The sequence below is a fragment of the Myxine glutinosa genome, chromosome 1, assembly GCF_964187855.1.
Source record: "Myxine glutinosa chromosome 1, kmMyxGlut1.1, whole genome shotgun sequence".
Taxonomy (NCBI): Eukaryota; Metazoa; Chordata; class Myxini; order Myxiniformes; family Myxinidae; genus Myxine; species Myxine glutinosa.
Genome location: NC_136261.1, coordinates 443,281,893 through 443,299,123, shown reverse-complemented (window position 1 = coordinate 443,299,123; position 17,231 = coordinate 443,281,893). Strand labels below are relative to the sequence as shown.

The window sequence follows — 17,231 nt, the reverse complement described above, 5'->3', positions numbered from 1 at the left end:
CCTGTGAAGTATAAAGGAATGAATTTGCATTCAACATGAATCAGAATGAAATGTGTGATAGAAATAAACAAGAAGAAGGAAAACCAGATAAACCGGGTGTTTCACTTCACTCTCTCACACGCACATCGTTGATTTATAGGGAGGACAACATGAACAGATTGATGAAAATAAGAAACTTATGGTATTTGTTACCCTTGAGGTCCTTCCTTGTAGTTTGTTTCTTTAACAACAAAAAATACTCTCCAGGTGTCACACTAACTAATGTTGGCCCAATAGTGGGAAAAGTTGGAATGGCCATCATAGGATATTCGACATTGTACGTCGAACGTGGTCAATACATTTACCCCCTTCACCCCCAACCCCTTAACCATAAATAACGAGCCAACACCAAGAAACTCGACACGGATGTTCATCATTTTCTGTACAGTTTCTAAACATGTCACGTTATTCCCAGAACTGGATGATTCTCTTGAGGCCTTGAATAGAAGTCACGGGTGTGGCTGTAAAACTTGTTGTAAAAGGAAAAACTTTTTGACTCGCCCTCATATGTATGTACAGGTTACGAAGTTCGGAAAACAGGTATAAAACAGGTAAATGTAAAACCTATTGTAAAATAAGGTACAAATCAAACACAGGTACACAAACACATCGGGACCAAAAACAAGTGGGAACCATATATAACAATCACAAGAATTTCATATTTACCTTTGTTATTCTAAAGATGTTTATCAATCCTTGTGATAAAATCATATAATAATCTGTTATTCCACAAACCCAGTAACAATTATTGGTTCACGAGTTATCAAACAGAGTGACCACGATATTCGTCATGGATGTGTGTCTGTCTGTGTGTCTGTCTGTCTGTCTGTCCGCAGCATAACTACCCGATGATGTCATGCCATCTTGATGAAACTTGGGTGGGAGGTTGATATCATGATCTAGTTGTGTCCTTCCTAGAGTGGGCGTATCGCGCCCATTGTGGGCGGAGCCACGCCCAAGAAAGATGTCTTTTTAGGGGGTAATCGAGTTCAAGCTACATCTTCTCCGAGGGGTTTGGTGGAATCTGACAGGGGTTTCGGTATTTGGTTAGGCCATTGTCCTGTGTCTAGCCCCACGGAGCTCGATTTTTCATTTTCTCCCCAAGGTCAAGGTCAAGGTCGCAAGGTCACAAAATTTAGAAAAGTTGATTTTTGAGGGTTTTATTGCATTGTTCACTTCCGGATAGGGTGAAATGTCGTACATGATCTTATATTATCACATATATCATGAAATACAAGTTTTCCAACAAATTTCAGAATCTTCGACCTTTGACCTTTGAAGGTCACAAGGGTCAAATTTTCAAAGTTGTCGGAATCAAACCGAATTTTCGGTATTGTGTAGCTAACTAACCTCATAACTGATTATGGTCCCGATTTGATGCATCAATCGTCGATGATCGTGACGACTGTGATGATCGACTTGATAGTCCGTCCTTTGTCATTGAATACCGCTCGCTCTTGAACCATCATCGTCTCCTGACTTGTCACATTTACATTACCTCTCCTGATGAAGCTGGTTACAAGCTGAACGATTGTTCGATCATTCAAGGAAGTAATACAAGTGTGTCAGTTTCATGCCATCACACAGGAATGTAATGACGTCATCGACTTGCTGTGCCACTTTGACTTTGTTGTTACTGTTTTCACATCTCATGACAATCTCACCATCTTTTGCTTCCACCTCATTTCTGGAATGTCCACAACACTTTTATAACTTCTTCACTTCACATTACAACAATGATGTATATATTATTATCATTTCAAAAATATCACGTGAACATTCTTTATCTATCTATATAATCTAATAATAAATATTGTTGCGGTTTTGTGAATAAAGGCAACCCCCCTATAGTTAGTTACACCACAACATCTAGCCTCCCATAGTTAGTTATTTCTTATTGAATGTAAAGATTAGCCCTTTCCCATTGTGTAGTAATAAAGACCAAATATGCGTTGAGTCAGGCAGGATGATTGTAGGCCTCGTTGAAGCCTAAATTGCCTCATCAAGGGAGTAGACTAGGCCCTGCAGGCCCGAAGGAGGAATGGAACCTTCCCCGAATTAAGAATGAGACATTCCTGGGAGGAGACAGTGAGCAACCAATGGGAGCTAAAGGGAAGGCAGGGAGGAGTGACAGAGGATGGCCAATGAGGGGCTATCACATCACGTGACCCCAGGCCACCAATTGAGACGGATGGAACATTCAGGAAGCAGTTTGGGTGTTATAAAAACCCGGCACAGAACACACACTCTCTCTGGTTCCTGCGCCTGTTTCGTCATCATCACTTCGTTCCTGCCGCAATCGTCTCCGGCTGTTGGCGCCTTGGAGTGGAGCGATTCCTAGTGTTTTCGTCCACCGAACCGATCCTCGCACGTTCGCTGCATGACCAAGCCCATCCGGGTGAGCTGCACAACCGAGCCCATCCGGGCAAGCTGCACGTCCGAGCCCATCTGGGTGAGCTGCAAAACGCGGCCGCGCTTCCCTGCGCACTACCCTCTCCCCCTTCCCCGAATGAATGAGGGCCCTTGTCTGGGGGTATAGATAAGGCTGTTAAGTTTCTCTGCTTTTTCTCTGTTCTGTACATACCTGTAATTAAATACTGTGTTTGGTACCTCCAACCTGACCGTCGTTGTCATTTACCATTGATTGACCTAGCATCGCCCGAAGTAAAACCGCTCAATCGGGTCCGAAGTACGCTTTGTTTAATGGCACGGGTGACGCGACGGCCAACCGCTCGGGCATCAGAAATAAATGTGACTTGTGCGGGGTTCAGTCCCCGTCCTCATGGCTGCGTGTGTCCGAAGGTATTCGGGTTGTGACCGCTAACCCTTCCACGCGCAGCTGCGGGCTCGGCGGCTGGAGTTGCCTTGCAATCCATCAACCACGAGTTTAGTCGTGGTCGGCGGCCTCAGTGGAACCGGAGTACGTGGGGGAACGGGGCATAAACCCCCCTTTGTACGTCGACGAACCAGGGATTCGCAACAATATCTATGAAGCTCAGTTGACTTTTTGCTCCACCAAATAACAGCGAAACAGAGTTGAGTAAAAGGGTGAAAATTCTACAGATGCTGTGATAAATAACTACCTCTGCCGGTGTGAATGTTTTAAAGAGAATAGACGTCTGGATCAATTTTTGAATTAAATTTAAATCCCGATTTATATATATAAACGCGAGTTGTCTGTGTGTGTCCGCATTTTATTCAGAGATGGCGGAACGGATCTTTATCAAACTTTCAGAGGTTCATCAGTGATTGCATGGGAGTGTTCTCGGCAAACAAACAAAAAAAATTGAAAAAAAAACTTCTTTTTTTTGCAGTTAAAAAAACAAAAATCGCTTGATAGTGCCGAAGCCTTTTTTAAACTAATGACAGTTATTCACAAGTACACATCCGCATAAATGCAGTCACGTGAAAAAGTAAGTACACCCCATGTAAAGTTTTGACTTTTTCAACATATTTTAACATACAGCTATTTGATCTTCATTTCAACAATATTGATAGATAAAGGTGATATAATATAACAAATATCATGAAACATTTACATTTTGTAGTCCATTGTATAATTTAAATAAACATAAATGCAAATTTCGCATGTGGAAAAAGTAAGTACACCCTTGGCTTTAATAGGTGGTATTGCTCGCTTTGGCAGAAACAACCTCAGGTAGGCGTTTCTTATAACTGTCTACCAGTCTCTGACATCGAATGGTAGAAATTTTTGCCCACTCCTCCATGCAGAATTCTTTCAGCTGTGCAATGTTTGAGGGGTTTCTTGCATGCACAGCTCGTTTAAACCCCCCCCCCCCCCCCACAACATCTCGATGGGATTTAGATCCGGGCTTTGACTTGGCCATTCCAAAACCCTCCATTTATTTCTTTTCAGCCATTACTTGGTGGATTTACTGGTATGTTTAGGGTCATTGTCATGTTGCAATGTCCACCTTCGGTTGAGCTTCAACTTTCCGACAGATGGCCTCACATTATCCTCAAGCACCCTCTGGTACAATGAAGAAATCATAGTGGATTCTATGATGGTGAGCTGCCCAGGCCCTGATGCAGCAAAGCTGCCCCAAACCATAATATTTCCACCACATTGCTTTACAGTTGGTATCAGGTTCTTGTGGTCAAATGCTGTCTTTGGTTTTCGCCAAACATGTCTTCTGGTACTGTGGCCAAATAGCTCTACCTTTGACTCATCTGTCCAGAGCACATTGTTCCAGAAGTGTTGGTCTCTGCCAAGGTGTTCATTGGCAAATCAAATTTGTGCAGCCTCTTTCTAATGGTAGACTCGTGCACTTTGCATCAACAGTGGCAAGAGCTACCTGTAGGTCCAGTGATGACATTCTGGGGTTCTTAGAGACTTCTTTCAGCATCTTGCGGATTGCTCTCGGGCTGAACTTGCTGGGGCGGCCTGACCTGTACAAGTTGGCAGTTGCTTGGAATCTTCCTCACTTGTAGATGACCTTCCGGACAGTCGAATTGATTTCAAATTGTTTGGAGATCTTTTTAAATCCCTTCCCAGACTCGTAGGCATCTATAACCTTCTTTCTGAAGGCCTCAGAGAGCTCTTTTTATCTAGGCATGGTGACGCAGCACACTTCAACAACAAAGAGCAAACCAAACTAAATGTCTGAGGTTTTAATAGGACAGGTTCCTCCAAGATCCTGTCTAACAATGTTCTAATCATTTGCACCTGGGCTGGTGCACATGATTCTAATTTTTGGTATTTGAAGTAGTGATAAATGTAGGGGTGTATTTACTTTTTCCACATGCGAAATTTGCATTTATGTTCATTTAAATTATACAATGGACTACAGAATGTAAATGTTTCATGATATTTGTTATATTATATCACCTTTATCTATCAATATTGTTGAATTGAAGATCAAATAGGTTGTGTTGAAAAAGTCAAAACTTTACATGGGGTGTACTTACTTTTTCACATGACTGTAAATACAAAACAATTACCAGACATTTGAATACAAATAAACCAAACAATTCCGGATATGTACGAATTTGGTAGTACGACTTCTTCTTCTTCCCGATCGGCATCACACTCAACTCAAACCTGAGCCACATTCACTCAGAAACGTGAGCCACATTCACTCAGAAACGTGACCCACATTCACTCAGAAACGTGAGCCACATTCACTCAGAAACATGAGCCACTCCCCTTCCTCTCCTTCATTACAATTTGCTCTATTACAATAAAAAAAATACATAATAAGATTTACAAAGTACCCTTCTGATCCCTTTGCTGATCAATCTGAAAGTGCAGGTGTGAAGTTTGAGGTGGAAGAAAGACAAGAGGTGGATAAAGAAGAGAGGAACACAGAACCTGTGGTGTGTTGTGATATTTCCAGGATCCTCATGTGATTGTGAAATGACTCGTGTGCATGTGAAATGCCTCGTGTGCATGTGAAATGCCTCGTGTACAGGTGAAATGCCTCGTGTGCATGTGGAATGCCTTGTGTGCATGTGAAATGCCTCGTGTGCATGTGAAATGCCTCGTGTGCATGTGAAATGCCACGTGGACAGGTGAAATGCCTCGTGTGCATGTGAAATGCCTCGTGTGCTTGTGAATTGACTCGTGTGCTTGTGATTCTCCTTCCTCTTCATTAACGGTATGGACCTCAAACATCCGGGGCCTTCGCTCAAACTTGACTGATCTCTCCATACAGGTTGCTTTTGACAAACCAGACGTGATCTGCTTAACAGAAACTTTCCTCCTTCATGATGTCTCTGATTCCTGGGTATCTCTCCCAGGTTACTCCCTCCTCCGGTATGATAGACCTGAGCCTCGTCCTGGAGGTGGGGTTGCTATCTTTATAAAAAAAACTCTCTTCCTCACTCGCCCTGCACTGCCCTCTCTCCACCTCACCCTTAGGAATACCTTTGGCTACGGCTTCCCCTTCGCTCCCACCTTTTGTTCATATGTGTGTTGTACCGTGTGCAAGTTGTTGTACCCACGTTGTTGTACCCACGCCTCCTGCCCCCAAGCCCTCTCCCTCCCACACTTCTACCTGCTCTCAAATGTTGTGGTTGTGTGCTTCCCCTTCTCGCCCCATCTTGGCTTCCGCTCCCTCTTTTGTATATTTTGCTTGTCTGGTTGATTTGTTTGTGAAATAAATGTTAGCTCTTTCACGAGCCTCGATTCAGTATACAAAAAAAAAAAAAAGCCCCGACTCCTCAATCATCACCTTGAAGGCCCGACCCCATAAGGATGTCCAGTCTGCACAAAGATGACTGGATCATCTGCGCAATAAAGGTCAGAGACCTTTACATTTTCAAACGATGCAGCACAGCTAGATCTCTCCGACATGATCCCAATAATCCAGTCGATTCAAGCGCTGAAAGTGTGGTGGCCAGAAAACACCCCTGACGAGCTGATGTAACAAATGACAACCAGGCTGAACAGTTTACATTTTTGTATCCCATTGATGAGATCCGGATGCAGATCAGGTCAAAGCAAAATCTAATCGGCTTGTTCTCGGCACCTACCCAAATAATCCATCAAGTTTTGTCACAATCCATCCACAACTTTTTGAAAATATACCTCTATACATCATTTTTGGCCCCATTTGTTCCCTCTCAATGGTTACAAATCACCTGTTTCCAATAAGTTGGCACTCATTTTGAAAGGCATCATGGAAGACAGGCATCATTTGACATTAACCCAAAGATGACAGGTTGAATAAACCAACCTGATGTTATGTAACAGCATGGCTGGGGCTCAAACTCAAGACCCTAAGATCTGAAACTAGCCAAATTAACCGCTAAGTAACACCGGGCTTATCTCAAAAGTTAAGAATCACTTTTAAAAACGAGAAAACATCTGAAAATGTAAAGCCCATCCGCATGCACTTTGCATTCAGACTTCTTATTCGTCTTCCATATGCGAAACATGATGAAAATATCAAACAGAAAATACCAAAAAATTGAAAATTTTGGGCAAACTTTACCTTTTGACTACAAAGGCAATCGGCTTCAGCAACCGAATATGCAAACCCTGCTCAAATTTCACGTCAACTGGATGAAAATTGTTGATTTTATGCAACCTTGACCGTTTGTTGTAAAAAAAACAAAAAAAACAAACAATGGGCTTCTAGCTTTTGACTGGTGAACCAATGCAGTGATCCAGTATGCATATTTTTTAAATTTCAGGTCAATTGGATAAAACTTGACGATTTTACGATTTTACATTTACCTTCATGACCTTTTCACCAAATTATTAATTTGTCTTCTCAATATTCTCACAATAAAGTTATGTTGAAAACTTGATGACAAAGCTCAAATGGTACAAAAAAAGTTAGTGGACAGACACAGACAAACCTCATTGATGAGCCAGGACATGGATACACCATGATGTACACACACAAGATGGCATCAAAGAAGCTGCCACATAATCTCGTCACACCATCTCACTTAGACGCACGGCTTAGACCCGCCGATGGCAGTCCCGAAGCCAGGACCCTGGTGACGAAGGGAAGGAAAGGAAGGAGCTGCAGTTGAGAGAGGGCTGGTGATGTGAGTGGGACAGAGAGAGTTATTTAAGGATTGGTGATGAAGCTCGATACGAGGTGCGTGTAAATTGCAAACCCACGATCCCTCCTCCTCCCCTCCATCCCACAGTCGACACTCCGAGGCAGTTCGTGAATCGGGAGAACCATGAGGCTCCCTGAGTGTCGATGGGAGATTCTAGGATGAGGTGGCTGGTAACTTTAGAGGGAGAGAGAGGATAATCAAGGAGGAGAGACGAAGCCCGATATGAGGTGTGTATGGATTGCAGCGCCCTCCACCCCTCCAAAAAAAACACACGGCACATTAAATCCTGAAATAAAAATAAAATAAAATAGATAACAGTGAATACCAGAAAACAAGCAGATGACATGAGGAGGATGAGAGCCACGCACTCGCCAGGGATGGACAGAGGAGAGGTGGAAAAGTGGCCACAATATCATGGGGAGGGACTGCGCAATGAAGCAATGGTTTGGAATGCAGAGCGTCACTAGGGACCGGCGAAGGCGTGGTGAGACAGAGGTGAAGGAGACAAAGTACCACCCTAACAGGGAGGGGAAATAGACCCCACATACAATTGTGGAACAAGTGAAAACACCAACACAATTGAATGGCATGAAAATGAGAACAGTGGATGATAACACACAGAAGGATAGAAGGAACAGGGCGGTGAAGGAGTAAAAGGATGATGAGGAATAGCGAAGACTGGAATAAAAGCTGGCAAACAAAATAGGGGAGATGAGATTGCACCATTTGAGGAAAGACCACAACTACACGAGAAAGCAACCAACAGACAAAAATGCTGTTTGGGCGACACCAAAGAACACAACAAGGAATGTGGAGTAATCCACGAACCCATCCGTAATAGTCTCAACATTACAGTTCCAGAAAACTCATGGAAACATGCAGGGGCGCTGAAAGGGAGGGAAATGTTTGGATGATTCCAAAGGCCCTGCACTGACAGGGGCCCTAAAAATTATTATAACATTAGGTAAAAATTCTCAATATGAAATTATTAACCTATCATCTTTAATAGACCAGTGATAACTAAATGGCATGGCTATGGATATTGGATCACTACACTTTGTATGTATACTTGTATGTATACTCCGCTGCTGATTTTATTATTTTGTTTGTTATATCATTCTTCAGATGATAATGTTAATTTATTTTAATTGAAGAGGTTAATGTATGTTGTAATTCTTACCATTAAAATTACATTTAGACTGTAAAAGATGGCCTTTAGCATATTTCTTGTGTGGGTATCAGTCTTGCATCAAATAGTGAATTCCATACTGTATGCAGAAATATAAGCATTGTTTCAACTTCCTGGCAAAAATGTCGGGGGAAAAATGTGCGTGCGTGCTTCATAGGGGCCCATTGTGATATCTTTTCATGGGGCCCAAAATCCCCGGCGGCGCCCCTGGAAACATGATCTAAAAGCAACAACTGAAACCAATGAAGTAATCATTGGCGGAGAAATGGTGGCGCGCATCGACGCATCGACCTCTCTGGGTCCGGAAGAAACGGTGCTAAATGTTGTCTCTCGGTCAAATGTTTTTTCGAGATATAAGTGCATCAGGAACACCCGTGCACGTGTCTACGATCGCCAGATCTTGTTGGAAATCAGAAAACAACGCTCGTCTTACCAGCTAACTGTTCTGACGGAGAAGCTGTGTCGCCTTGGCTTGCTACGTGAACCAGGCCCAGAGACCGCGGCGCCGCCTGTCGCAGCGGCCTGAATGAGAAGGCGCCGCAAGCGGTGCGAGAGAAAACGGCAGCGCGGCAAGCGAGCTGGAATCCATGCTTGGCGAAAGGCTAACTCCAACAGACCGGCTCTCCCGTCCATTCTACTCTCCAATGTTCGTTCCTTGGATAACAAACTGGACTACCTCAGATTACAACGAACTACCCAGGGTGAGATGAAGGACTGATGTGTTTTTATTTTTACAGAAACTTGGCTCCATGACAACATTCCTGATGTGGGCATTCAATTGAACGGTCTAAACCTCCTTCCATGCAGGCAGGAAAGTTTCAATGTCCAGTAAGACCCATGGAGGTGGTTTGTGTGTTTATATTAAGAAAGATTGGTGCAAAAACGCTGTGGTAGTCTCGAGCTACTGCTCATCGCTGGTGGAGTTCTGGACGGTTAATTGTCGGCCCGACTATCTGCCAAAGGAATTTACCACCATTGATACCATGGCTGTGTGAATCCCTCCCAGCACCAATGCTAAGGAGGCACTGTGTGTACTCCATGGAGCCATCAGCAAACTGCAGACTGCACACCCCAACGGCTTTTTTTTTCATTGCCGCTGGGGATTTTAACCACGCAAATCTCAAGTCGGTTCTCCATAAATTCTATCAATATGTTAACTTTGCAACTTGAGGGGTGAATACATTGGACCTAGTTTACACGAACATTCACGATGCACACAAGGCTGTACCCTGTCCGCACCTTGGCTACTCAGACCACATCTCTGTTATGCTAATCCCAGCGTAAAGACCGTTGCTTAAACATTCCAAGCCGGTTTATGAAACAGATCAGAGTGTGGCCAGTAGGAGCTACCTCAGCTTACAGGACTGTTTCGACCACACAGATTGGAGTTTGTTCAAGGAGGCTGCTACCTATGGTCATCTTACTAATTTGGAGGAGTGTGCAGCATCTGTGAATGGTTACATCAGTAAGTACATTGATGACGTCACTGTCTCCAAGTCCATCATTACACGAGCCAACCAGAAGCCATGGATGATTACAGAGGTCATTGCGCTGCTGAAAACCCATGATGCTGCCTTCAAATCAGGTGACAAGGCAGCCCTGGGCCAACCTGTCCTGCACCATTGGGGAGGCAAAGTGCACGTATGCACGGAAAATCCATGGCTATATCCCGAGCCATCAGAGGCACCCGGCGCAAGTGGTTGGGCATTCAGGCCATTACCGATTACAAGACCACACCACATGTCTGCGATAGTGATGCCTTCCTCCCAGATGTGGTGAATGACTTCTATGCACGGTTTGATGCATTGAACAACATGCCCACGAGGAAGACCACCCCTCCTCCTGATGATCAGGTACTCTGTCTGCCCACAGCTGACGTTAGTCGAACCCTATCTAGAGTCAACCCACGCAAGGCTGCTGGACCTGACATTATACCTGGTCGTGTGCTCAGGGAATGTGCAGACCAGCTAGCAGACGTCATCACAGACATCTTCAACATTTCGATGAGCCAGGCGGTTGCCCCAGCATGCTTTAAGGCCACCACTATCATACCAGTGCCAAAGAAGTCAACAGTGTCCTACCTTAATGGCTATCGCCCTGTGGCACTCACATCAATTATTATAAAGTGCCTTGAGAGGCTAGTCATGGGCCATATGAAAACCAGACTCCCCAACTCACAAGACCCCCTCCAGTTTGCATATCGTCCCAACGGGTATACTAAGGATGCCATATCCTCGGTCTTTCATCTGGCCCTGTCTCACCTGGAAAACAAAAACAAGAATGTAAGAATGCTGTTCATTGATTTCAGTTCAGCATTCAATACAATTATCCCCCAGAAGTTGATAGGGAAGTTGGGCCTGTTGGGCTTGAACACCTCCCTCTGTAATTCGATCCTGCACTTCCTGACCGAGAGACCTCAGACAGTCCGGATCGGAAATAACATCTCTGGCATCACCACACTGAGCACCGGTGCCCCGCCCCTCCTCCACCCCCCCCCCCCCCCCCCCCCCACACAGGGCTGTGTGCTTAGTCCACTGCTGTTCACATTGCTGACTCATGACTGTTTTGCCAAGGACAGTTCAAATGATATCATCAAGTCTACTGACAACACGACAGTGGTGGGACTCATCAGCAACAATGATGAGTCAGCATACAGAGAGAAGGTGGAGCGGCTAGCAGTCTGGTGTTGTAACAATAATCTGTCTCTTAGTGTGGATAAAACAAAAGAGATGACTGTGGATTTCAGGAAGGCCCGTGCAGACCACTCCCCAATGTACATCAACGGTTCCACTGTGGAGACAATTATGAGCAACAAGTTTCTTGGTGTGTTGTAAAAACCAGAGTTACAACATTGTCCCAGAAAGTGAGTTTATTTCTGAATCGATCTCTAGCAATACCTATAAGAAAATCAAACAAGCAATATATTGTTGCGGTTTTGAGTTTTGGTAACATTTGGTATAATAAAGGTTAAAATTTCCCCCTCATAGTTAGTCACACAAGCAACATGTAGCCTCATTTGTAGTATAGTTATTTCTTAATATTTGTTAGCTTAGTCATTTTCCTATGTTAGTTCTGCATTGAGTAGAGCAAGGAGAATAGCTCCTACTTCTACTGACTATCCAGCCTCCCTAGCCTCATGCCCCTTTGTGCTGACTTTGGTTCATTTTGGACGAATTAACACGAGGCAGGCCTAGGAGGGTCGGGGCGGAGATGAATGAGGGGTGGCAGAGGAGCTGACGGTAAGCATGAGCCACCAATCAGGGCTTAAAGTGTGTGGTGGCAGCACTGCATCATAGGGCGTGGTTGGAACATTCGATCAGGCTAAGGGCGTGGCAGATATAACCCGTCGTGCGAAAGCCCCAACCAGTTATGGGAGAGGCGCTTGACAAGTGAACACGTTATGAGATGGGTGATGAGCTTGATGAGTAATCAGTGATGGGAGAGGACTGATGAGTGGCGATTGATCGTTGAACAAAAGAACTACCGCAGGAGGTCTCATTGAACAAAGGACTAGCGCAGGAGGACTAGCCCTGGAGGACTCTTTGAACTAAGGACTCGTGAGGACTGGCTGATGAATTGAAAGAGCGCGTTGAGCCAAAGAGAACTTTGAGAGATACGCGATCGGCGGAAAATGTGCATGAACCAGAATACGCGCTCATATATAAAGTGACACTCGGTTGAGCTTTAAGCCAAGCTGCGTACAGTGCCTTCAGTTACGCGAGTGATAATGGCTGTGTAACCGCCAGCCGCGCTGAGAGACGCGCATTTTCTTCCTACCTCATCGGCTGTCCTTTTGTACGAGTGACGTGCTATGAGGATCTTCCCACCACCTGCTTTCCATCTTCGCGGGATGCACGAGGACTGTGGAGAGCCGGACGGGGCCGTTCCTGAACAACCACGTCGACGCATTTGGACGGGACATCAACCTGCCTGCAAGTCCCTGTGTGAATGTGGCGGGCCCGCATCTGGGCTTTAAGAATAAGACTGTTTAAGTTCTGTGCTGTGTCTCTGCTGCTACCAAATTGTACATACGTGTGGGGTTGATAATTAAACCTGTGTTCTTCCTTTTCCTTATTCGATCGTCCTTGTGATTTCCACCATTGACTAAGCGTGGAACGAGGAAAACCGCTTTAATTGGGTTCCAATATCTAGGTAACTGTGCAGACCACGTGTACGCAATCCGCTCGGCATACTCAAATTACACGTGGCTCGTGCGAGGCTTGCTTCCTCGTTTCTGTGGCGGTGCAGGTATTTAGGTACGAGCGAGACTTGGTTCTGAAACCGAAAACCGAGGTCGCATTGGGATGGGACGAGGTGAAGCAGTGTGGGGAACGTGTGTGGAGCGAGTTTGGGCAGAGCACAGCTAAGTTGATTGGGGCTATAGAGTAATTGTCACAGGGTGTAGAAAAGCCGACGGCCACCGAATTGGACAGAAAAATTTTATGCGCGCCGGCGGTCGTCGAGTAAATAATTCAAATTGAAGAGGAAACAATTGGGGCCGAAGAGAAGGCAGAATCAGAAATTAAATCGAGGGAAGTAATGGAATGTACTCACAGTTATTGTTCACATCGTGATGTCGTGCTTGCTAATGCCAATAAAAGTTTGCAGGTGCTGCTGGCGGAAAAGAAGCTCCCCAAGGTGAGATATAATGGCGCGAATGTGCATGGCGCGAATGGGTTTTTGGCGCGCTTGGGGCAGAGATGAAACCCGGGCGGTCGTGAAAGTCCATTGTGCGGTGTACGAGGGCGACTGGCACGCATGTGAGAGAGAAGTGTGCACCGGAGCGCGAGTGTGTGTGAGAAAAGTGGGCAACAGAGTGTGTGGTGACGGAGAGTGTAATGGGAGAGTGTGTTACAGAGTGCGAGGGAGAAGGCACACCGGACTGTGTGCGAGAGAAGTGTGCAATGATTGGGTGTGTACCAGGAGAGTGCACACCCGTGGGTGTTACGGAGTATGTAACAAGAGAGTGGGCACGAGGAGAGTGCGTGAGAGAGAAGTGTGCAATGATTGGGTGTGTACCAGGAGAGTGCACACCCTTGGGTGTTACAGAGTGTGCACGAGAAGAGTGCGTAGAAGAGGAGTGTGTAACGGAGTTTGTGAAGGGTGCGAGTACGGTGTGTGAGAAAGAATGCACACCAGACTGTGTGTGAGGAGAGTGTGCGTTTACGGAGTGTATGAGAGTTGCGGGGATGCCTGGGTGTGCGAGTGCGGAGTGGGTCACGAGTGGTGAGAACACGGCTCAAGCATCAGCACCAACCAGGGGGTTAGCGCGTAGTGGGACGGGTAGCGTACGTGAGCCCTCGGTGAGTTGTGTGCCGCAGAGACCGGAGGGAATCCGTGCTGCGTCGGTCCCGCGAAGACCGGCGAGCACGATTCGTGCCAGTCCCTGCCCTCTATGGTTGGTGCTGTGCCGTGGTGGCAAAGGCCATCGGCAAGGTTCAAGGGGAGGTAGGAGAGTTCGGAGCCGGGCACCCTGGCGAGTGTGGTGCTCCGACCGTGGTCGGTTGGGTCACCGTGCGTGGGACTGCGAGGCCCCACGCAGGGATGGGCCCCAGCACCTCGGCCCGTCCATCCCTTCTCCCCTGGATCGAAAATGCTGGACGGACACCCCATACAGGCGACAAACCACCCGAATGGATCGCTCGGCCCGCCGAGGCCGAGCCGTGACGACGATGTATTTCCACATGGAGAGGCTCAAGCGTAGTGAACGGATGAGAGTATTGTTGGGAAATGGGAATGAAATGGGAAATGAAATGGTGGTGCCACCATTGCACGCCAGGGCTCATGAGCATTAGTTTAGGGGGATGGCAGTGAAAGCTAGCCGAGGGAGGGCTAGGATAATGGTAGGGATCTAGCAGACTGTAGAGGACATGAGATTTAAGTAGTGACATTGTACCTATAGTGGGGACGTATGTAGCTTAGAAGGATGATAATGATGAAGGGAGTGCTTAGTGTAAGGGATTATGGGGAAGCACGAGGTTTAGGGGAAAAGCAGCTAGATAGATGATGCTGTGTGTTTGTGGAATTGTTTGAGGAATTGTGTTTGGAAGATAAGTGGAATTGTGTGAGGAATTGTATCGAGCACAAGAGGTGTGCAAGATATTTGGTCAGTGGAAATAATTGGTGTGTGAGATAAAAAGGTGTGCAAATTTGGTGTACAAATAAGTGGTGTGGAATGCTTGTTGTGGGAATAAAAGGTGTGGAATGCATGGTGCGAAGGAGTGAAAGGGGGGAGATGGACCCATTCACGAATGCCCGGGGGGGGGGGGGTTGTGTAAACCTAGGTAGTGGGTTTAGGTAAATTGTTTGGATATTGACACCTGCGGTGCAGTTAGTGGCCAAGTAGTGCTTTGGAGGGTGCATGAGTCAGTGAAATGGCTGGGCGTGTGGTTTAATTGGTGCATATGGTTATTGGGGCACTCCGATGCTGGTAGTTTGTCGGCCAGGTGAGGCCACAGGTAGGCTCTGGGAGCCAGTTAGGGTAGTTGTGTAGTGTTGAGTGGGGCCGGAGGATCCAAGGGAAGGACCCGGGTAGCCCAATGCCAAGGAGGGCATCAGGGAGTGAAGAGCAAGGAGGGGCCTTCCCCAGTTTAGTTAGTCATAGGAGCAGGTAAGCTCGGGTTGTGACTTCAGTGGCAGAGGTGCGCAGGTAGTTAGACCTGCTACTGGAGCCACACGACCCAGCCCCGAAATTGTGCAAAGGCACAGAAAGAAAAATTTGGGAGTGAGACCCAAATTCGTAGGGCATCGCAGGGTGGTCAATGGGAATTCGGTTTTTAGAACCACATAGTTTAAAGATGGCCGATTGGCAGGGCACGACCCCTGGTAGTTTAAATAAGTTAATGTTACTAGAGTAGTTAGGAAGAGAAATCCCTTCGTGCCATCCACAGCCATTCACCGAGGAGACGAAGCTCCACACCAGGACGCTGGTAAACTGTTTGAGTAAGTGAGACGCATCACGACCTAGAGTGACATTGTGTGTTTGTTCCATCTCTTCCTTCTTGGGAGGGATTGGAAGACGAATTTGGAAGTAGAGGGGGATATGGGAGACAAGACTTAGAGACGAATTTGTAAATATAAGGAAGGGCTAGGTTACTATAGTGTAAGCCGACGTTGGGGGGTATGGGCGGTTAGGGACAAGTCTTCTCTGCTCGCTCCTCCACGCCCCTCGCGTTGCATCACCTTGTTTTGCTGTGTACCTTTGCGCCCTTTCCGCTTTGCCGGTTGTGCTTTGTCTTTCCCCCCACCCCAGGACCAATTTTGGAGGAGGAGTTGTGCAGCACCAGCGACCTGTGCAGCATCCTGCTGCACTTTGCTACATCTGTGCAGCACCCCTGCTGCACTTTGCTACACCTGTGCAGCCAAACTGCACCGCACTTTGCTGCCGAATCCTTTGTTGTAACTTTGCTGCACCTGTGCAGCACTTTGCTGCCACAAACACTTTGCTGCCACAAACACTTTGCTGCCACAAACACTTTGCTGCACACATTATACACTTATGGACCACAAGTCTTTTGTGGCCTTACACCTCTGCTGTGTAGCACTTTGCTGCAGCATCACCTTGCATCTTCGGACCACTTGTTTTGAGTGGCATCAATGTCACGCAGTCGGACCACATAAGGTTGGCCCTGCTTGGCCAAGACAAACAATAAATACATTTGTTGTACATTTTTATGATGGTGTGCTAGGGGCAAGAAGAATTGTAAGGTTTATGCACACAGAAGATGCAAGGAGAAGATGCAAGATGCAAGAAGAAGAAGCAAGCAGCAAGTGTTGTGACTTTATGAGTGTGTTTTTATGCTTTTTTTTTCTTTTCTTTTTTTGTATACAGAGTCGAGGCTCGTGAAAGAGCTAACATTTATCAAACAAACAAATCAAACAAACAAGCAAACAAAGTATATAAAAAGGGGAGCAGTTGACAAGATTGGGAGAGAAGGGGAGGAAGCACACAAACACAACATTTGAGAGCAGGGACATCGGGAGATGTGTGGGAGGGAGAGGGCCTGGGGGGAGGCAGGATAGGTATAAAACGCAAGGACACCAAGGACTTCCAGGAAAGAATTCAAAAGTCACCTCAAAAAGTGGATTTGGGGTGAAATTAGCGGGGGTAGAAAAAATCAAGGTTTTGGATTGCGGAAGATAAGAGATGGTGGTGAACAGCCGTTTTAAAGACCTGGAGGGAGGAGTGGGATTGAAGAGAGTGAGGGAGCTTTGCTGTGCTTTCTCTTCCCCTCAAATCTTATTTCCAAAAAGGACAGGTCCTGGGTCATAGAACTGTAAATAAGTAAGTTTCCTGTGTTTGTAAATACAAGATGCTGCCCACCGGCTTTATGCTTAGTTTGGAAAAATTCCGCAATTCAGTTAGTTGTGGGCGTGATTCTGTTAGAGTAGCTAGTCAACGCAATAGGGGGAACCACATCTGTATGTCACATGTAAAAGTAAAAGTTAGTTCCCAGATCTTTCT

General features: G+C 46.1%; 1 protein-coding gene and 1 long non-coding RNA gene across 2 annotated transcripts in view; one reads left to right on the top strand and one right to left on the bottom strand.

The window, feature by feature from the left end:
* Positions 1–17,231, top strand: part of LOC137418230 (E3 ubiquitin/ISG15 ligase TRIM25-like) — a 1,962,167-nt gene that overhangs the window by 24,310 nt on the left and 1,920,626 nt on the right. The gene's annotated exons all lie outside the window — the stretch shown is intronic.
* LOC144889692 (uncharacterized) overlaps positions 1,647–17,231 on the bottom strand; it is a 283,804-nt gene continuing 268,219 nt past the window's right edge. The window contains exon 3 of the long non-coding RNA XR_013622005.1: positions 1,647–1,726. This is a non-coding gene — a long non-coding RNA (uncharacterized LOC144889692). The remainder of the gene's footprint in view (positions 1,727–17,231) is intronic.